Here is a 23,003-nt window from a genome sequence, read left to right as displayed (position 1 = left end):
GAGTGTTTGGAGATTGCCAGTGTCCTAGTTAATGAGGTCCATGATAATCCATTCCATAGATCAGGCTAGTTAGGCTGATGGGTCTATAATTTCCTGGATCGGTGGATGCTCCATCTTTGTGCAAAGAGGTGACAGTGGCTATCCTCCACTCGGCTGGGACAAAGCCATTACTCAGGCTTTGGTTGAATAGGGTGCCTAATGGTGCTGCAAGTTCCTGCCTGAGTTCATGTAGGATGCAGCCTGGGATGTTATCGGGTCCCATGGAGGCTGTATTTTTTTGCCTTTGAGAGAGCAGTGATGACTTCCTTTCTAGAGATAAGGGGAGGGGGACAGGTGCTGGGGATGTCCTGATTTACTGATATGGGGGCAGAGGGGTGAAGTTTTTGCTGAACCTGTCAGCCAGCAGGGTGGCTATTTCTATGGCCTTTGTGTATGCAGTGTCCTTGACGCCCATTTCTGAGCAGATCTGAGTGCTTCCTTTGAGATTGCAGACATATGTGAAGAAGGCCTTATGACTGTCTTTAGTAAATGTGGCCAGTTTGGACTTGAAGTTTGCTTTGGAGGATTTCACTAGTGCTCTTATTTGCTTGTTTAGGTTAAGGAGAGATTTCTTACAATTACTTTTTGGTCCTGGACAGAATTTTTCCCCTTTTATTATAGAGTTTATTTATTGCAGATGTCCACCAGGCAGGTTTACTCTTCCTTGAGGAGGAGGATTTTGTCCTTTCAGGTATTTCTGATTCCATACAGCTATAATAATGCTCATTTAGTACTTTGGTGTAGGTTTGGGCATTTGTGCCAGTTCCTATGGAGGGGGAGGAGGCTGTGAAGCTGTTTATACCTTCCCTTAGGAGGTTGGAATCAGCTTTGGAGAAGTTTTTTTGTTTGCCCTAGCTGGGGGGATGGGGGGTCAGAAGAGATGGTGACTTCGAAAGTGACCACTAGTAGGGATGCTGCAGTGGTTACACATGTTGGTTAATACCAAGTCCAGGATAGTATCACCTCTTGTGGGGGTGTCGAGCAGCTGGTCCAAGGCATTTGCATTGACGAAATCAAGGAATCTCTGGGCATTTGTGTTTTGGCATGAGTAGTTCTTCCAATCTATGGTTGAATAGTTAAAGTCAGCCAGGATCAGTAAAGGGTTGAATCTTGATAGATTCAATGAGGTCCAGCTAGGTAGAGTCGGCATCTTGAGTCAAAGTTGGGGGCCTGAAGCTAGCTATGATTTGAATAGAGGTCTTGTCAATGGTTAACTGCACCTGGAGTATCTTCTGTGCATCATACTGTTTGACAAGCCTGGAGGTGAGTATGTCTTTAATACATATTGAAACTCCACTTCCTTATGCTTTTCTGCCCACTGTTTGGGGTCTAAATGTATGATAGTATGAGTAACCTGGTATGACTGTGGTGCTCTCTGAGCTTTGAACCAGATTTCTGTGAATGTGCAAATGTCAGCATCTTCCAGGGTTAAGAATGTTTGCAATGAGTGCACTTTCATGTTTAGACTCCTACTGTTTAGCAGCATGACCTTTAGTTTGCATTTTGATTAAATATTTTTGTTGGTAGTTTTGACCTCATGGCATTGCCTAAAAAAGGCACTATGGAGGAGGCAAGAGCCTTTGCCAGAAGCCTGAATCCCAAGGGAGATAGATGCAAGCCATCTCTGGCAAAGTATAGTGGTCTGTCAATCATGTCTTCCCAGGCTGTCAGGTACTGGATCCCTTGGAATGACACCAGAAACTAATGCAATTGTTAAAGAAGAATGTTAACTTGCATTAGGCCAAATATTGTTCTGACTTTTCATGTAACCTTTGAAATTGAGGAGTTGGAGGAATTTTAAAGATTATGTGAAGAATCCCCTTGCTTTATGGAAATGGATCTTTATGTTGATGACACACAAAGTAGAAAGAACCTTTGAACCACAACAGAGACACAGAAGCAGCATGGTTTAAGGAAGATGGGAAGGAACTGTAGTATCACCACACCTGTACTGCTTTTTATATCCCATGTCTGAGATAGCACAACAACAGAGAAAGGACATATTTCCAATCCTAGCTGCACTGTAATCTTGCAAAACCCCAACAAAAACCCAACAACCTTCATAAAACATATTTCCCTGACCTATCACACATTCAGAGCTATACAAGTACGTCAAACTGCAGCCCTGATAGTACCTGCACTACAAAGTAAAAAACACAATGTTACTCATTACCAGCATTACTCTACTTTATTTCTCAGATACAATTGCATAAATGGAAATATTATACCCCTACTTCAGGTAGTTCATAGGTTCATAGGTGAGTACTAGTTTAACTGCCTGAAAGGCTATTTTAAGCCTAGCTAAAAATTGTAGATTAGGATTAAACCCTGTACCTTGTGCTTATAAAGTGAAGACTTTGATCATTATGCCAAACCCTCCCCCCGAAAGGATGAAAGTGTTTATATACAATTACTAGGCTAACAACTCCAGGGGATCTTTTTAAACCAAGACTTGCTTACCGAGATGAGAATCAAACTCAGTAGCTTGTGTCTGTGAGATAAAGACCTTAACCATTAAGACAACCCCCTAAGAAAAGGGAGAGGAAAGATTCAAACTCAATATCTATGACACAGGAAACAGCAGTATTAACTCACTGAGCAAATTCATAAATTATTGCCAGATTAGAATCTGGCTCACCTGTATTGTGGCCCTTAACTTACACCTGTTGCCACAGTCAGAACTACAGATAAAACAAAGTATTTATGGACAATTGTGCAGCTTCAGTGGGAAGGTAATATTCAACAAATTAGTAACATCTGCAGATGTGGTTTATTCCACAAACCATCTGCTTTTCCTCTATATGAAATACAGTAGGTCATTATACCAAACAGAAAAGCATCTTGGCCAACAATAAAGACATGTACTGAAGTCAACTGGATTTTTCCAGGTTAAAAAGAATTTTCTGAGAGGATAAATGACAATGTTATTCAAGGGGTAAAACTCTGGTTTAGCAGCAGGACACAATAAAACAGGGTAAGGCTACTACTGTGTCCTGACAGGGTCTCACAGAGCTGGGTACAGAAGACTCTTCATTTTAGCCTATTTTTTCAAGTATAAAATTCAGAAGTGGGCTGTTATCAATCAATTAAGCTAAAAATTGCAAACTAGGTAACAGTTACGCCAAGGTGGTCTACAGAAATACAGTCCTGGTGAAGTAGTGATCACCTCACCTTTAACAGTGCTCCTCATCTGTGGAGTGAAAAGCAAAAAATAAGGTCCATTCCCCTGATTCAACACTGCAAGCCAGTTGTGTACTTCCTCTTCTCAAACTGTGCCCCTCAACTCTGAGTATCAAAAAAAAATTATGTTTTAAACTGAACTGTAGCAAATTGCTTGCTACTAATACAAATGAACATTGTAATAAAGGGTGAGAAGCTATATCTCCTAGAGAACTTGAAATATCCTGGCATATCCAGTTAAATTTCCTGTCAAGCACCTGACTTCATGGAAATTAAAGTCTAGATCAACTTTATAGTAAATATAGTAACAGAGATAAAACAGCTGGAATTGGGATTTTTTGAAACGGGAAGGAGCAAACTACATAGGAAAAAATGGGAATTGTGGGAACAATATATGCAGAGCAGGAACAAGGTTTAAAAGGCAGGATTTGAATGAGCCACATAATGCTTAACTGTCAATGACTGGATGGTTTATAAGTGATGTATAATGTTTACAACTACAGTTGTTTCAATGCTGTCTGTGATGTAAACTGTTTGCCTTTGTCATATGTGAACATTTAATAAAGATGTTTGGAGAAAAATCTCCTATTAGAAGCATTCACCAGGTCAGAAAACTAAACCACCCTAGGTATTACACATATTTTACATCTAGTGCTCAACTAAACCACCCCAGTTATTACACATATTTTACATAACCACCCTAGGTATCACACATATTTTACAGCTAGTGCTCGTCCATATCCATGAGGATAATAATGCTTTTGTGTTTGACTATTGTCAATCTTTCCTTGCACTTTGCATAATACACCCTCCTTATACCTGATCATCAATCCCCCCCTCAGCTAACTGACCCTTTTCTTCTGTCTTCACGAAGGGCAATCAGTTAGGCAGACATCAGGAGTGGTTCAAGGATTTTTATTTACATGAACCTACATCTCCTTGAATGCTTGGCACACTTTGGAAGAGGCATGCAGTTGGCTCTCTGAGCTGGTTGTCCCTCCTTTTTACAAGTGATACCGCCAGAAAGCATCCCCACCCACTTTCTCCTGAAGCACAGGAGGTAGTTTCTCCTGTCTCCACTGGAGAAATTACATCACCCTGTATGCTGCTGTTTGTGCATTCCAAATTAAAGGAATAATTTTCCTCTTATAATCAATAATTTTCTGGTTATTTGTAAGTGATGTGATGTGTGTGTGTGTGTGTGTGTGTGTGTGTGTGTGTGTATGTATATATATATATATATATATATATATATATATATATATATATATATATATATAAGCCATTTATAATCTCGAAATACTGAAATGTCGAATTTCAGTATCTCGAGACTATAAACCCGAATGTTAAAAATAGCAAAAGTTCATAATTGCGAATTTGAATATCTCAAATACATGGGGGGTGCAGGGAGGCTTGCCCCCGTGCTTATGTGTGTATGAGTTGTGTATGTGTGTAGTTTTTGTTTGTTTATGTTGTGATGTGGGTGTTGTGGTGTATGTATGGTGTAGTGTATGTGGTTTGTTCAGTGTTTTGAATTTCACGGTTTTGGGCTCGGGGTTTTGTAGTTTCGGTGTTTTGTGGATTCGGTTTCATAGTTTTGAAATACTGACATTCGATGTTTCAGCATTTCGAGATTATGAAGTGAATGGATATATATATTTGGTTTACTATCGTTATTTCGAATGGCAAAACATTTGCCGTTCGAAATAACAAAACGTTAAACTGAAACAAAACATTTTGAGTCTACACAATGGCGCCCCACATGATCGACACATTTGAGTTGACATTGTCGCCGAAAATGTGATGTGATGGCCGTATAGAAGCTGATGTAAATCAAACTCCTATATGACATATCACGTTTTTGCAGGGGGGCAACCCCCCCTGCTCCCCCTGCTACTAATTTATTCCAACTCCGAGATTGCACCACAGTGGGGATATGGATGAATTTCCTATCTCCACTGTACCACAATCTCGTACATATAGTCAAACACTCTTATGCGAATGCACGGCTGCATTCACATAAATGTGTTCGACTATTCAACTCACTTTACATTTTGTGAACGACATTCTGATTTTCAGCAGCATAACTGCTGACAGCATGTCGTTCACAAAAATTATAGTAAACCTATACACACATATATTTATTTATATATATATATATATATATATATATATATATATATATATATATATATATATATATATATAAACATGCAGATGTGTGTGCATGTATCTGTGTGGGTATGCACAGGTCCATGTTACGGAACTTTGAACTGGATATGGTCAAGACCATATTATCAAAGTTTTGTAACTTCAAAACCTAAAAAAACTAAATAAAATATCTGTTTTGAAAGAGGGGAACAAGCTCCCACCCTACCCCTGCACCCCCACACCCTCCCTTGCTAATTATATATACCAACTACTTAAAAAGATTGTAGCGTAACTGTCTGCGCAGTTAGTTTCTTAAGGTAGCTCAGTAGCTAGTTTCAGGTGGGGGTTGCTCAGCCACCACACCTTATGTGTTACCCATTGCCTGAGGTGTATTCTCTGTGTTGCACTTCTAGTACAGACTTCATTTCTGTGAATTTGTGCAGAGCTGATATAGCAGAGCTAAATTCTCCTGGCTGTGTTGGACTCTATTACCATCTGATATACCAAAGTGATAAGTGGCTCCTAGAAAACAACAAAGTGCAAAGATTTCTCATCTTCTCTGTCAACAATTTGAAACTGTACAGCTCATCAGATGAGGAACTGAAAACACAACTGCAAGCTGTCAAAATTTTTTTCAGATGATATAAGAATGTTATTCGGTCTTGATAAATCTGAAAAAGCATCCTTTAAAGCAGAAAAGCTGCAGCACCCAGAAAACATCAGTTTGGGACAAGAATGTGATATAAAAGAACTTGAGCAAGAGGGAGTGTATACATATTTGGGAACTGATGAAGGATCAACAATAAAACATGAACAAATGCAAATAAAACTTAGTAAGGAGTACTTTAGAAGACTTAAATCAATCCTGAAAACAGCGTTGACATCTAGGAACAAAATCCAAGCTATAAAGCAATTTGCTCTTCCTGTCCTAACTTACAGTTTTGGAGTGACTGACTGGCCCAAATAGGTGTTGGAGAGGTTGGACAGGAAAAGAAGAAGGATGCTTCATACTCACAAAATGATTTATAAAGATCAGTGCATACCAAGATTACATATTCTCTGTTCCGAAGGAGGGATGGGCCTCCTTGAAATTGATCACATGTACAGATCTGCAATCATGGGACTGCACACATATCTGCTGACCTCACAGGACTCAACCATAGTGAAAGTTTTGAAACATGAGGAGAATAAATCTAAGATGACTTCCCTACTTAGGCTAGCAAAAGCATATTGGAGTCAAGCAGGAATGGAAATCAAACCAGAAGTAGATAAAAACCAGGCAGCAACTGAATGTGCCAAAAAACAAAAGAAAGAATATAAAGTGAAGGATGATAAGGCAAGAAATGTGGAAAATGCATAAATGTAATTGCAAGTATAGAAAACTTTTGGAAGAACCTCATGTTGATCAGGAACGAAAGCAGGAATGGTTAAGGAGAAGTGAATTCAAATCAAGAAATGAAAGGTTAATACTGGCAGCAAAAGACAGTGGGCTACATACACGTTGGTTTACATAGTCCATTGAACATGTGGGAGAAACAGACAAATGTAGGTTTTGTAAAACAGAATTGGAAATAGTTGCACACCTCTTTGCTGGTTGCGGCCTACTAATGTCAGAAGGACTGTATATTGAAAGGCATAATAATGTGGTGAGAATGTTGCAGTGGGGATTGTGCAAACATTATGGTATTGAAGTGGCTGAAAAACACTGGAAACATGAGCCACAAAGCATCAAAGAAAATCATGAAGTGACGTGTACACCACACGGGGTCATCCCTTGTCAGCAGTTCAAAAGATAGATGCTAGAAAACAAGATATAGTGGTCCAAGAAAAGAAGACAAAAGTAGCATTAAAATTACACTTTATTATACCGTAATTATGGTCTTCATACTTTATTACCTTATTTTTGCTGTGTGCTCTTAAACGTTCAAGTGCTTTTATTCTGCTGCATTTATTACTGCTTGTTAGTGACTGATTAAATTTATATGTTATTCTAAGCATTTTAGCTTTGGTTTTAGCACTTGTGCTTCAGGCCAGTTAGTTTCCATTTAAGAAGCTTCTTGTGGTCTACACTCTTGTGGACAAAGCCTTATCAAAACCCTCTTTCCATAAGTCCGCTCAAACATTTGAAACACTATGTCTGAACAATTCCCATCAGTTTCTCCTGCCAGCCTGGTCGACATGGGCATACTGAGATAACTGCTCATGTTTACTGACAACCCTCTTCTCCTAGCACACAATTCTTACACCTGCAAGAAATGCATGTACATCAGTAACCTGGAGTCCATGCTTTTTCATGCCACAATCAGTACTCCTGACAAAGAGGAGATTGCCAGCACAAACACCACACCACTCACATCACATAGCCAAGCACAACACACACACCTATGCAAAGGTCCTCAATAAAAACTTAACTAAACAGCAGAGACCTCCAAAACGCACTCACAAACATTACACACACAACACCAAACACATCACACACACAGCAGAAAATACACCATTGTCTCACAAACACAGCCCATAAGGCAAAACAATAAACCATCATAACCCACAAGACATAACAATAAACCAAACATACTAGTCATTGGTGACTCAGTTGTGAGACACACCGATATCCCCCTCACCAGACTCAACAAGGAGTCAGCTGTCTGTCTGGTGCCAGAATCCACCACATCACGCACGCACTTAAGTCTCTCCACAACAAGTACAAGTACAGCTCTGTCATTGTCCATATTTGTGTGAATGACTTGAGACATACCTCCCTGGACTATACGAAGAGAGACATGATTGAACTCTCAGAGTACGTGTCTCAGGCAGATATAACCCTAGCCCTAAGCAGCATCCTACCTTCACCAAGAATGATACCATAATATCAACAAAAATAATTGACTTCAACAATTGGCTTAGTTTCTGGTGTCAGTCCAAGGGGATCCAGTACCTGTCTGCCTGGGATGACATGGTCAACAGGCCTCGATGCTTTGCCAGTCATGGACTTCACCTGTCACCGCTGGGTTTTCGGATCCTGGCAAAGGCTCTCACCTCTCCCATTTTGCCTTTTTTAGGCAATGACCCAAAGACAAACCTTCCAACATAAAAGATCTATCAAAAAGCAGATTGAAGGCCATGCTGCTTAATGCTAGGAGCCCTAACCTGAAAATGGACTCACTGGTGTCTCTCCTTGCACTGGGAGATGCTGATTTCTGCGCAGTCACGGAAACTTGGTTCAGGGATGCGGAGAGCACCCCTGCCTTACCAGGCTATACCTCATTCCACATATTCCGACCCCAAAATGAGGTTGGGAAGACTAAGGGTGGTGAAGTCTCTATCTTTATTAAGGACAGGCACACCTCTAGACTGGTTTGCCAGCATGACACAGTGGAAGTACTCCAGGTACAACTGACAGTTGGCAAGACACCCATCCAACTTATAGCTACCTATAGACCCCCCTCAATGATGTAGGACACCCACTCCTCTTATATGTATCTACTTGACTCCATCAAGGTACCACCTAACACCCTGATCCTTGGTGACTTCAACTACCCCACTATAGACTGGGTGAACTAATGCACTCTCTCAATGATTCCTCGACTTCATCGATTCTAATGCACTAGACCAGCTCATCTCATCCCCCACAAGGGGAGATAACATTTTGGACTTGGTTCTCACCAACATGGGAAACCGCTGCACCACTCCCATAGTATGTTCTTCCCTGGTGAGTTCAGATCATCGGACTGTCTCATTCGAAGTTTCTATCCCACCTCCAACCCCCTCCCCCCAGCTGTAATCAAGCTAAAAAACTTCTCAACATCTGACTACAACCTCCTAAAAGAGGGTATCTGTAGCTTCACACCACTGCCCCCCTCAGAGGATGCAGATAACTATACTGAACAGTACGCCAATGCAGTATACAAGCACCTGTACAACTGCATGGACTCAGCCATACCCAATAGAACTCCTCAAGGAAACACAAACCTGTTTGGTGGACATCCTCTATCAACAGGCTTTACAACAAAAGGAAGAAACTGTTGTCCAAGGGAAAAAGGAACAAATTCCAAATTGGAAAAACTCCCTCCTTAGCCTCAATAAGCAAATTAGATCACTAGTGAAAACCTCCAAAGCCAATTATGAATCAAAAGTAGCCTCTAAAACAAAGGGAAACCATAAAGTCTTCTTCAGTTATGACAGGAACCACCATGGCAAAGCCCAGGTTTGTTCTGAATTAGTTAGTCCTTAACAGTATCACTTACACTGATCCTGTTGACTTAGCCAACCTGCTAGCAGATAGGTTCAGTGCAAACTTCACCCCCCCCCCTGTCCCCCCAAAGGCCCTTTCGACATCCCTGATACTTGTCCTGCACCTCACATCTCCATAGAGCAAGTGTTACTGGCCCTATCAAAGGCAAAGAATATAGCTTCCATGGGACCTGATAGTATACCAGGATGTATTCTACAGCATCTCCAGCAAGAACTGTCTTTGCCATTGAGCACCCTATTCAACCACAGAATAATTACATGCTTCATTCCAGCAGAGTGAAGAACTGCCATTGTTATCCCCTTGCATAAAGGTGGTGCCACTACTGACCCTGGAAACTATCACCCCATTAGCTTGACAAGTCTGATCTGTAAAGCAATGGAGCATATTATTATGGATCTCATAGACAAGGACATAGGCAATCTCCAAGCACTTGATCCCACCCAGTTCAGATTCATCAAGGGCAGATCTTGCCTGTTGAACCTGGTTGACTTTGAGACTGTCACCAAGGCCCTGGATGAGGGAAAGTCAGTGCATACAGCTTACCCTGACTTGGCCAAGGCCTTTGACACAATCCCCTACTCAGGCATCATCAAAAAGCTAACACAACTTGGCATAAATCCCTATCTCATCAGGTGAGTGGCCAACTGGCTCACTGACAGGACCCTCAAAGTCAAAATAGGCACCTCCACCTCCGATAGCAGACCTGTCACTAGTGGAGATCCCCCAGGGATCTTTCCTGGGACCCCTACTGTTTGTCATCTATTTCTCAGAGGTCCAAGCAAAGGTAAAAGGCCTGTGACTGACAAAGTTTGCGGATGACTGTAAGTTGAGTGCTGTTATTGACTCCCCAAATTATGTTAATATACTGCAAACAGGTCTCACAGCAACTAATGACTGGTGCCAAAGTCATGGCCTCAAGCTAAATGCAGAAAAATATATCATCATGCCATTCAGCAAAAACACGACCCCTCCTTGATTACCACATCAATGGCAACCCCCTTAGCACAAAACCTGTGGTGAGAGACCTGAGCACTCAGGTTGATAACAACCTCACATTCGACCATCATGTAGCGGCAGTGGTCAGAAAAGCCTTTTACTTGGTTCATCTCATACATAAAGCAATTGCATCCAGAAAAAAAGGATATTACCTCTCTATACACCTCCCTCACTAGACCAATAATTGAGTATAATGCACCGTTTGGGATGTATCTCTCCAAACATCTTCACCAAATGGAAAGACCACTGAAATATCTCACAAAGAGAATCTATGGCCTCCAACACCTGCCCTATGCAGACAGGCTCAAATTACTATCACTCTACTCGGTATCATACAGATTGCTCAGGGGTGATCTGTGTCTTGCCTACAAGGTAATCTCAGACCTGCCCTACTAGAGATGCTCCATATCCATAAGTCTAACTCCTCACGCACTACCCGCTCAAAAGGCCTGAATCTAATATATGACATCAACAAAGCCTGCTGGAGAGAGAAGTTTGTCTTCAAGAGGCTGCCCCATCTCTGGAATAGACTTCACATATACGTCAAACAGAACACCTCACCGACCCTCTTCAAACGCAACCTTGCTGAATGGATGGGAAACCACAAATTTGTCCCAGGGGTCCTACCTGTGTCCATCATTGACAGGGGTGACAGGTGCTGAATGAGGTTTCTTTGTGAGGATAAACTCTTGGCTAGGATTGTAAGGTCCCCAGGGCCATTAGCCTAGTAATCTCTTATGATCCTATGATCCTATGGTCACAAAGATGTTATGATGGCTAGTCGCAAAGAAGCATTCACTTATCCAAATGTGATAATGTTCAATATAAAAGTAAGGCAACTTGTCCAAAGTAACTTAAAAAACAATTTATTCCAATCAAGATTCATAAAAAAGTTAAGTGCTTTCATCCATACATAATATTAAATAGGACAAACAGAGTAAGCACTTTCACAATTAAATTATCGCTTCTTCAGACTATCACATTCAAAATCAATTAACAATTTAAACAATTAATCAGCCTATCAGCTTAAAGTGGCTTACAGCATCCAATAACGAACATTCACAATACTGACATACATATAAAACTTAAGAAATACAAAAGCATATGCATAAAACACTAAAAAAAATGTATATATATATATAGAGAGAGAGAGAGAGAGAGAGAGAGACACTCAAAGTATCTCATAATACACGATAAACTTACAAAAATTAAAATAACATTACTGTGGTAAAGTAGGAGTTTGAAAAAAAGGTTTTAATGTTACAGATCATTAATCCCTGGCGGCCTATCTGCTTTTTAGTTTAATCGTGAAAGCGCTTACTCTGTTCTTTTTATAATAAAAGTTTTGTTCCGTGGCTGTGTGATTCGGTGCCTTGATATTTTATTTGGATTTATTATATTGTACTCAGGACTGAACCTTTGTCCAGTGCCTAGCCTTGTCTTGCTTATAATATTAAATAAGACTTCATGAGAACAACAAAATAAATTCATTTTCTGAAATATATAAGGTGGGTAATTAATGACAATCTAAATATCCACTTCCTCTTAAAGAGATACAAGTCTTACTCTAAAAATGGTGCAAAGTAATTTTAGTTTTTCATATAAAACCAGTATTAGAAAATATGTCACAGTCACTCCTATGTACAAGCTAGTCTATATGCTATTCATATGAATAATAAATATAAAATCATAATAAAATGTAAAATAATGAATATTTACTATATAACCTGGACAATACACATTTGTAGTCCAAAAATTTGATCTCATCTAAGGGGACAATGTTCTTAAAAAGACTTTATAAATACATAAATATGTAAAAAAATGGGTTCCTCTATCTTGTCATAAATTTACTGTCAAGTAAATTTCCAATTAAGCATTAAACTGCTACATATTTGAATATTTTTTGAATGAACTCAGCAATCCAAAAGCTGCAAATATATCCACGTATAATAAAATCATAGTCAGATATAGTCAGATATAGACTGCTACTATAGCTACCTAGATTATCCACGTCAAGTATTCATAGAGCTAAAGCTAGAGTATGCCAGATTCCAGAATCTGCAATTGCTTACAAAATTGATTACCTAAAATACTGCCGTAATCTCAGCCTTCTGCCATGGCTGGTATCAGCAGCTGTAATTGATTTAGTAAAGCTGCAAACATTTTGAAATGTGAATGTCTTAGAGATACTTAACTTATTTTCTTTATGCATTCTATTTCTGTTTAATAAAAAATGAATACAAGTGCAGAGAAATAACCAGTACATAAAGCCACAATTTTGAAAACGTTACAGAATCTAAAGCCCACAAGTGCACATAACTCAGACTTTTAGCAGCAGAGGAAACTGAATTGCACAAGCCCAGTAATTACAGTTGCTTTTACAGCTTGTCCCAGTGGGCACAAAACATACCTGCAGCTGTGCAAGGTGGGTAATGCCACGTACAAGAAGCTATAAATCAAATGCACCTTATAAATCCAACTCTGTATAATGAATAGCCACAGCTGTGGGTACCCTGCTGAGACAGAAGGGGCAATCTACTTATGCTCAAGTTCCTTTACAGCTATAAGTGCACTGGGCATTTTCAATCAGCATAGCCTTTATTCTTTACTGTACAAACTCCCATTCACCCTCCCCTTTAAGGAAATTCAAGCACAGAGAAATATAATAAGTTATACAAACATGCTGCAGTTTGGGTTGACCTGTGTGCTTGTTGCTTTGATCAGTGTTCCTTTAGTCAGTTATTTTCCAAATACAAAAATTATGCAATAAAAAAGGAAAACTAGAACTGGTTTATGCACTAATTCTATGCTCATGCAATAATGTGAAATCTGTCTACCAACGTCTAGAGTGCTACAGAGACAGAATGACATTCACATTCACACACTGCATGAAGTCAAAGACCCAGTGAAAACCATCAAGACTGATGTCATATGAAATACCTCTTCTTGCCACAGATATACTGACAAACAACAGCCCAGGTCTTGGATAACCAACCACTTCCTGCAGTGGATTAGAAGTTGCCAGAGGATGTTGTATGCTAGTGAAGGAAATTTTCTGCTCCCATGTGCTATCTACATATGGTTGAGTCCCATGTGCTACGTACATATGGTTGAATCTCATGTGCTATGTACATATGGTTGAGTTCCATGTGCTATGTACATATGGTTGCGTCCCATGTGCTATGTAAATATGGTTCAGTCCCATGTGCTACGTACATATGGTTGAGTCCCATGTGCTAAGTACATATGGTTGAGTCCCATGTGCTACATACATATGGTTGAGTCCCATGTGCTAAGTACATATGCTTGAGTCCCATGTGCTATGTAGATATGGTTGATTCCCATCTGTTAAGTACATATGGTTGAGTCCCATGTGGTATGTACATATGGTTGAATCCCATGTGCTATGTACATATGGTTGAGTCCCATGTGCTACGTACATATGGTTGAGTCCCATCTGCTAAGTACATATGGTTGAGTCCCATGTGCTATGTGCATATGGTTGAGTCCCATGTGCTACGTACATATGGTTAAGTACTGTTAATGTTTATATAGGTAGTCGTGCTACGTACATATGGTTTAGTACTGTTAATGTTTATATAGGCAGTCATGCTATGTACATATGGTTGAGTACTGTTAATGTTTATATAGGCAGTCATGCTACATACATATGGTTGAGTCCCATGTGCTACGCACATATTGCATCTCATGTGCTATGTACATATGGTTGGGTCATATGTGCTAAGTACATATGGTTGAGTACTATTAATGTTTATATATGAAGTCATGCTATGTACATATGATTGAGTACTGTTAATGTTTTTATAGGCGGTCATGCTACATACTTATGGTTGAGTTCCATGTGCTAGGTACATATGGTTGAGTACCATTAATGTTTATGTAGGCAGTCGTGCATCCCCCACCAGTGCTTGCCATGCTGCTGAAGACTGCCTGTAGTATACCAAGCCAATGCTGTTTATCAACCCTTTAACATAACATATATCTCTCCGATGAATAAAGCTACCCAATCACTGACATTAACCACAGAGCAGGTGCAAATTTTATGGTAGGGAACCCGGAAGCTGGTCCACTTTCCCAAAACATGTCACTGGTAGGCGGTGATTTGAGATATCAGGAGATGATGCTCACAAACAGATTTCATGTGCTTCTTTTACATCAGGAATGAGTTCCTGTACTCCTTCTTGTGATAAATGGAATGGAAGTCTCTCATCAGAGTACTGAAGCCATGCATGTGGTTACTGAATGAAATTACATGCTTCCATCACCAAATGTGACCTTGTATTCATGATGTGCTATCCTAAACATTCAGTATGTTTAAGAAACTGGTATATGTTGAGTCATTACACATGAAACTTTTCAGAAGGTCTCTTTTAAGTTCATGTCAAAATTCCTGTATTCCTTGGCTACCATGAGCAATCCCAGTAATGGACTCCTATCTAAATATCTTCACTTACAGACACATTCCTACCTAATGCAGGCAACAAAGAAGATACACAGAAACCATCACACTGTACTGGCTTTTTGTTTACTGTAAATGCAATGCAAAAAATGTATATTTTATTTGTTTCATTATGTTGCATAGCTTCACCGAACTATGCTCAATATTCTTTGTTTGCATTCTGACTGTGTATTGCCCTACCTGACCTTACACGTGCTAAAAGAAAAAAAAGTCTACATTTAGACACTACTTGCATTCACAACATATCCTTTCTTACTTTATAGAGCTAATTAACTTGGCTTTCTAGTGAGTGCAACATTTTTTATTTCACAAAAAAACAAACTGACTTGTTTACTATACCAATGTATGGTTCAATCATTCATTTAAAGTCAGTTATGTGATCTTCTATTCCAGTATGTTCTCTCTATAGGTTACTGATTTACAGTATACGTTTAATTTATATGAAAATTATTCTGACATCAGACTCTCAACAGGGTTCTCATCTGTAGAGTCACTAAATAAAAGCAGATGGATTTTGGCTTTCACCTTCCAGTGGAGTGAAATATGTTACCAATTAAAATTTAAATAAATCAAGGTATTTCAGCAAACTTTCTTTAGTTTATATAAACAAAAGGAGATTAATTTCCCAGCGGATTTTAATGACATTACCTACATTTCAGAATAAATACAGGCCACTAAAGAACAAGCGACACTTGTTTTAAGATGGGGCAGGAATTTGCACTAAAAGTCAGGGAAATCTTATTTGCATAGTCCATTGCTCATAACTAGGTCTCTGTAGGCACTTTGTACATAATTAAAATATACAGTACATAATAAATTGGTTCTGAATTTAACAAAACAGTAACTGCATTAGTCATTTCATATATATTTTTTGTGATGAACGGCTTTATGTTTGCAAGTCTGGAGTAAAACAGTTCCAGTACTTTAGACACTGCAATGGCTACATGTATATATGTTAAAATACCAACTCTGTAATTAATTTATAATAATATAAGCACAATTAATAAGACCTAGATGTAGAATTATTTTGTGCAATATATGATCATCCAGTCAAATCATAGTAAAATGTGTATTCAAGGTGGCTAGTAGAAAAGGTTATGAAAAGCTACTGCAGTAAACAATTTATTAAGGGTTATTTGCATTTTTGTGACTGTGAGGTTGTAATAATTTACTCTTATGAGTAACATCAGAAGATGGGGGTAGTAATTATGGAGTACAGATTTTGTATATTGCAGAATAGTGCACCAGATTGTTGCACTACAGGTATGTTGTACTTGATACTGTCATTTTAGCAGGAATGAGTGCAGCTTGTGAATTTATAACGACTGTACCACAGGCCTGAATCCTTCAAGTCAAAGGAGGTGAAATGAGGCTACAGTGTTAGACTTGGAAGCAAAAGAGGTGCAGATGACAATGGAAAATGAGGGGTTGTGGGTCAAAGCAAACAAAATCACGTAGAATGAAGGACAGGCAATGGTGTCTGAAGTAGGAGGGTGTCAGTGAAAATGGTAAAATTATAAAGGGGTCAAAAGCTTTGAAAAGGAGGAGATGTGGTCATTAATGAATGAGTAGAGGGCAGGGTAGTGGATAAACTGAATAAGTGGTATTGAGCTCTGTGCTATAAAAGTGGACACATGGTAGGCGTGGCAGCAATAACTTATGATAACACAAAAATAAAATAAAACACAGCTCCAAGGAAGGAATTATACGTAAAATCAACATTTACTTTGTATATCTTTTTGTCTTCATGTATAGTACCTATCAGAATCATCCTATAGGTTTCAAGCCCATTGATTTCCCAATTGCAAGAGCTGCACCAAAACTGTCAGTAGAGTAAAGCCCTGATAGGATGGCTTATCATCAAGACAAGCAAGAAGGCAGTTTAATCCCTCATAAAGTACATTGTAATCCACCTCTTTCATATCCAGTGGTACCTGTCTCCCAACAGCCTGAGGTTCTGGCTTTACCCAGTTACATCATGAGCACCCATATTTAAAGGTCAGACTATAAATGCCCCATGCTGGAGAAGTGTGTGGCAACCTTGGGTAATAGCATTCACAGCAGTGATATAGAGAGGAATTTTAGTGCAGACCTGAAACCAACTCCTTGCTGACTTGACATGCACATCACCAGGTCAAGGAGCATAATACTGCCTAAGAATATATGGACACTACCACACATGCACAGGTTGAACACTGCTTGGTGCAGAGTTTTATGGCTCTTCTAGAGGCTAGTACTTGAGCATATCAGTTTGTACTCCCCCCCCATTGTGAGATGAGGTGGTTAGTCCCACCCTCCTACCTCAACTAGCTACTCCATTGCTTGGGTTACTGATTAACCCTACAAATTTTGAGTAAGCGTTTCATTCCTGTATACCACAGAGTTGCTATTTAAGTAACAGTTTTAATGCTTCAAACAAGAATAGCTGAGATGTTATGAGAGCTCTTTCATTCTGAGCATCAAGATGACTAATGTTGTGTCTGTAATTCAGACTGCACAATTAGAATTTAAGCAATGCCCTTTCTTTGAGGGCTTAAATGTCAGTGCCAAAAACCTGAATACCACTGTTTGCAAGGGAAATTTCCAGGATATGTCTTAATCTTTATGAAAATGTATTTGTATAAATAACATAAAACACAAATATCAAAGCCACTCTTCTTTCACAACACTCCAAACTACTAACATATTCACAAGTAATTAAATGCTGAGGCAGCTCTAACAGCTGCTTTGTGTTGTTTTGACATGGATCTAGTCATCTGCTGTTACATGTACCAGGCAATGCTAAGGCAGCTCTAACAGCTGCTTTGAAATGGTTTGACATTAAGCTAGTCATCTGCTGTTACATGTGTAGTGCACCTGCAGGTGTAGCTGAAGTAGATATGGGTTCCTTCCTACCTTACTCTGGTGACACCCCTATAGGCCCAACACACCAAAGCGGCAAGAATGACACATTTTATTCTAGGTGACACATCTAGCTTAAAAGGCAATAACACAACCACAAACAAATTATTTCAACAGTGCACCAGTTAGCAATAAGGCAAGGTGAGATATACATGCAATGAAAACATACACTCACCCTCTTCCCCAGAACTCAACAAAAAAAGGACTAGATATTCAAACATGCACAAAGAAGGCAATATCAATGAGCAGTAAAGCTTTATAATGCAGCAATACAAACATGGGAAAAAATGCAATGTCATTAAGTGATATATAATACGACAATACAGATATGAGAAAATGCAATGTCAATGAGCAGCAAAATTCTTGAAGGCAGCAGTCCTAACACGAGCAAAATGCAATGTCATTGAACAATGAAGATTTATAATGCAACAATACAAATATGAGAAAATGCAATGTCATTGAGCAGGACTAACACCCTCAACCCCCTTGATCAATTCTAAACAGAACAGCTATGAAACATTCTATTATACCCTGTTCACTGGCCAGTGACTACTTACAGTCTTGCTGCCGGCATGATGGGGCCCAAGCTGGAGCTCATACGGATCCCAGTTATTTGTAATCCACAAAGCATTCGGGGGGGATCAACAATCTTATAAAAATATAAAATGATGGCCAGAACCTCTCACCACTCCATCGAGAATATCCTAGTGACCAGGCACCGTGGTTCCCCTGATGAGAAAAGTAGAAAATCACCTGCCAGAACTCTGGTAATCATCTATGGCTTCTCTGTACTAGGCCCAAAGGAACTCCTTTTCTTGCTGAATCATATGCAGACGTGGAACTACTGGTTTCAGACTTCTGATTCCACAAAATACCATCATCCAGGATTTCAGCAACAGACAGACACAATCTGCTACTTCACTTCCCTGTCCCAAAGCACTAGAAAGAAAATCCAGTCATGCTTCAAGGCCATTTTTCCCTTCAGCTCCCTGTTTCAGTCTTCCCTCCTTCAGCTAGTATCTCAGTCTCCTCTTTCACTTTTGAAATTGTCTTTTATATCCCTGAAAAGGAGCTCCACTTTGTGGTGTAATGGAAAACTACAGTCTATTACTTCTACAATGAAATACAGTGGGAGCTACACTCTCCCCCCACTTGAAAATCTTGGGTCCCCTGAAGAACTGAACAATCTTTTTGCATTCAAAGGGTACAGTCCACAAAGGGTAATCAGCCTTATGCTTAACTTGGGATGGGGTGTCACTACTGGAGTAGGAGGCATAGGAATTATGGGCGCAAACTCTCTGATGAGCTGTGGTCACAGGTTCCTGTGTACTATGTCCCAAACTGTTATATGTAAGTCTCTGTGGGGGCCGAATCAGTCTCTGCAGTTTTGGTTCAGAAGAGACATCAAAGGAATTTTGCTCAGAAGGTTTGTCACTCACATCACATTCAATGTCCAGTTCTTCAGAAGGCATACTGTCTACTTCTAAGATCTCCTCTTGTATAACTTCACTTTCATTTTCCATAATGGTATGAATGTCCTCAGCACTATTTTCTGAAGTTTGCCTAGTAGGGACTCCATCAGTATCAGGTGCTGCAAGAGGTACAGAAGCATTACTTAGACTATTGTTAGATCTGAGCTGCTCAAAATGACAAGGAATGAATTCCGGTGCATTTACATTGAGACAACAGCCCACGGGGTCTTTAACGTCCTCATAAAAAAGCCCACTGAAACCCCAGTCATCATCACTGACCTCTTCTCCTTCAGCAAGAGGAAGCATAGCTTCTTGAACATTGGAAAGGATAGTTCCTCTCCGCCTTAGCCTTCTGGATTGCCTTGAGTTAGGCTTCCGCTGAGCCATTCTAGGTTCTGGATTCATGAGTCTCACTGATTTTGCCAAATGCATTAAGTTGTGGTACCAGGTTTTAATGGGTCCTTCTTTCCCCTCAGGGTAAACTTGGTAGACAGGGATATTAGGTAGCTGAGAACAAATTATGTAATGTGGTCAGCTAGTTTATGCTTTCCTTGTAGTCTCAAATTTTTCAAAGAACTCTGTCCCCTGGCTGCAAGTCATGCATCTTTTATAATGACCCATGTTTCACTGATGTCTTTGTCCTGTTGAGTTTTCAGCAAGCGCATAAGCCTGTCTGAGGTTCTTCTTGAGTCTCTCCACATGACTGCCGTGAGATCGCACTGGTGTATCATCAGCTGTGACTCCAAAGGTGACGTGAAAAGGAAGATGAGCTTCTCTTTAAAACATTAGGAAGTAATGCGAGAATCCTGTAGCATCATTTTTAGTACTGTTGTAAGTATGCATCACTGTGGTTACATGTCTACTCCATTGACTCTTCTTCTCAGCAGATAGTGTTCCCAACATGTCTAGTAAAATTCTGTTGAAACGCTCAGGCTGAGGATCCCCTTGAGGATGATAAGGAGTGGTGTGGCTTTTTTGGACTCCACACAGCTTGCTCTCAAAATCACATCCTTGATCAGAGTGTATCCTTTTTGGCTGGCCATAGTGTACAAAGAATGTCTCAACTAGTAGTTTCACCGCTGTAATAGCTTTCTGATCGCGAGTGGGAAATGCTTGAGCGTGCCTGGTATAGTGGTCTGTCACCACCAGCACATTACTGATTCCACCTTCATTCAGTTCAAAGCACAGAAAATTTATACAGACCAGTTCCATGGGTCCACTGCTCTCCATCTGACCCAATGAGGCAGCTCTGGCTGGCAGAGTCTTTCTCTGCATGCAACGAAGACAAGTATGACAATAATCCTCAACATCTTGCTTCATGCATGGCCAGTAGAACCTGTCTAATGGAGCGAAGACATGTACGACAATAATCCTCAGCATCTTGCTTCATGCATGGCCAGTAGAACCTGTCTCTTACCAGACCCATAGTTCTGTCATAACCAAGATAACTATGTTCATCATGCAATGACTGGAATACTACTACTCTATACTTCTGAGGAAGCAACAATTGCCATTTTCACTGCCAAGTGCACTAGGAGATCTCTATACACTAGTCCATTCTGTATCTGGAGTCTGTCACATTCTTTGGCCAAACGTCTTGCCAGAGGATGAATATCCATGTGAAGCATATTAACTTGTTTCTTCTCTAAAGCAGCTACCGCCAGCTGACCTAAGGGGTCTTCTCTTTGATCTCTCCTAAGGTCACTGTTATTAAAAACTGGTAGCGATGAAGCCTGTAAAGTGACCAGATTACAATAAGCTTGGGGTATGCTTGCTGCAGACAGACCCAACTTCTGGGCCCAACATTCAGTGTGTTGATAGCAGGTTGCAATCTGACACATAGCTCTTACCCTTGGCAGTGGAATTTCCACCCATTCATCGTCGGGGTGTAAATCGCCCTGAGGTCTTCTGGACAGACCATCAGAATCTCCATTTTCGTGTCCTGGGTGATATTTCAAACTGAAATTATAGTAGCATAGACCTGCCATCCATCTGTGGCCAGTAGCATCTAGCTTTGCAGTGCTCTGGATGTATGTCAGAGGATTGTTGTCAGTCTGCACTTCAAATTCAGCCCCATAGAGATAGTCATGTAGCTTCTCCACTACCACCCACATTAAAGCAAGGAATTCCAGCTTGTGTGCAGGGTAGTTTCTTTCTTTGGGGGATAAACTCCAACTGATAAAAGCCACAGGTCTCAGTTTCTTGTTATACTCCTGGTAAAGGACTCCTCCTAAGCCATCCCTGCTAGCATCCACATGTAAAGTGTATGGCTTTGTTGAGTCAGCATATGCCAGCACAGGGGCATGTGTGAGGCAGTACTTAAGCTATTCAAATGACTCTTCGCACTCAGGAGCCCAATGACTCTCGATGAATTCTTTAGAACCTCTCAGTCCCTTAGGTTTTCTCACAAGGATATCTTCATCTGTTTCATCTGCTTTCTCATCATTTCGGAGCAAATGGTTGAAGGGTCTTGCTATATTTGAAAATCCTTCCACAAACCTTCTATAGTAACTGCAGAACCCCAGAAAAGATTGTAGGTCTGTGATAGTTATGGGTCTGGGCCAAGATGTCACAGCTTCAACTTTGCTGGGATCCGTGTATATTCCATTTGCAGACACTACATGTCCCACATAGGTCACTGAAGGTTGGAACAATTTATTTTTATTTTTATTTTATTTTTTATTTTACATTTGTTGACCGGGCTAGTCTAACTGGATATATGTCCATTTTCAGTAGAGGCCCAGGGAGATAAGCTCCATGGAAACAAACAAAATCACATATACAAAAATTAACGTATACAATGAACATTCCAGGTGCAGTACAGAGAATAATCAGAGGTCATTCGTTCATAACATAGTGCAAACTATACAGATACAATTAGTACAATACAAAATGTACTTTCAATACATCATAAAGAAAAACCTACCGTCCAGGTAGACTAAGATTCCAGGAGATGCATGTCTCCAACCGTTCTTTCCATGATTCTCTGGAAAGTTGCCAGTGCATTTAATGAACCTTGAGGTAGGTGATCAAACTCAAAAAATCCCAAAGGGGTGATGAAGGCAGTTTTCTCTTAATCTTCTGGGTGCATAGGGATTTGATAGTATCCACTCCTTAAGTCTAGCACACTGAACCCATGTACTGCCCACCAGGCAATTTAGAGCATCTTCAATCCAGGGAGTTGTGTACTGGTCTGGAATGGATTGCTGATTCAGAGTACAGTAGTCAACACACATGCAAACTGATCCATTCTTTTTCCTGACAATGACAATGGGAGAGGCATATGGACTTCTTGACTCTCGAATTATCCCTGTGGCTTTTAGTTCTTCCAAATGTTTTCTTAAGTCCTCCTGGCGCTACTCTTCTGGAATGTTCCCTGAAAGGTCAGTCCTCTTTTACTCTTATTCGGTGTTCTGCACTTTTTGCACAGCCCACATCTAGTTCACTAGTAGGAAAACAATTTTTTCATTAGTAGCTCTTTAACTCTGGTTAGCCACTCAGGGGGCAAGAGACCACCTCCTATATGAATATC

The sequence above is a fragment of the Protopterus annectens genome, chromosome 12.part0 (assembly GCF_019279795.1).
Source record: "Protopterus annectens isolate FY-2018-M chromosome 12.part0, PAN1.0, whole genome shotgun sequence".
Lineage (NCBI taxonomy): Eukaryota > Metazoa > Chordata > Ceratodontiformes > Protopteridae > Protopterus > Protopterus annectens.
The sequence above is the reverse complement of the archived record's forward strand: the minus strand, read 5'-3'. Positions refer to the sequence as shown.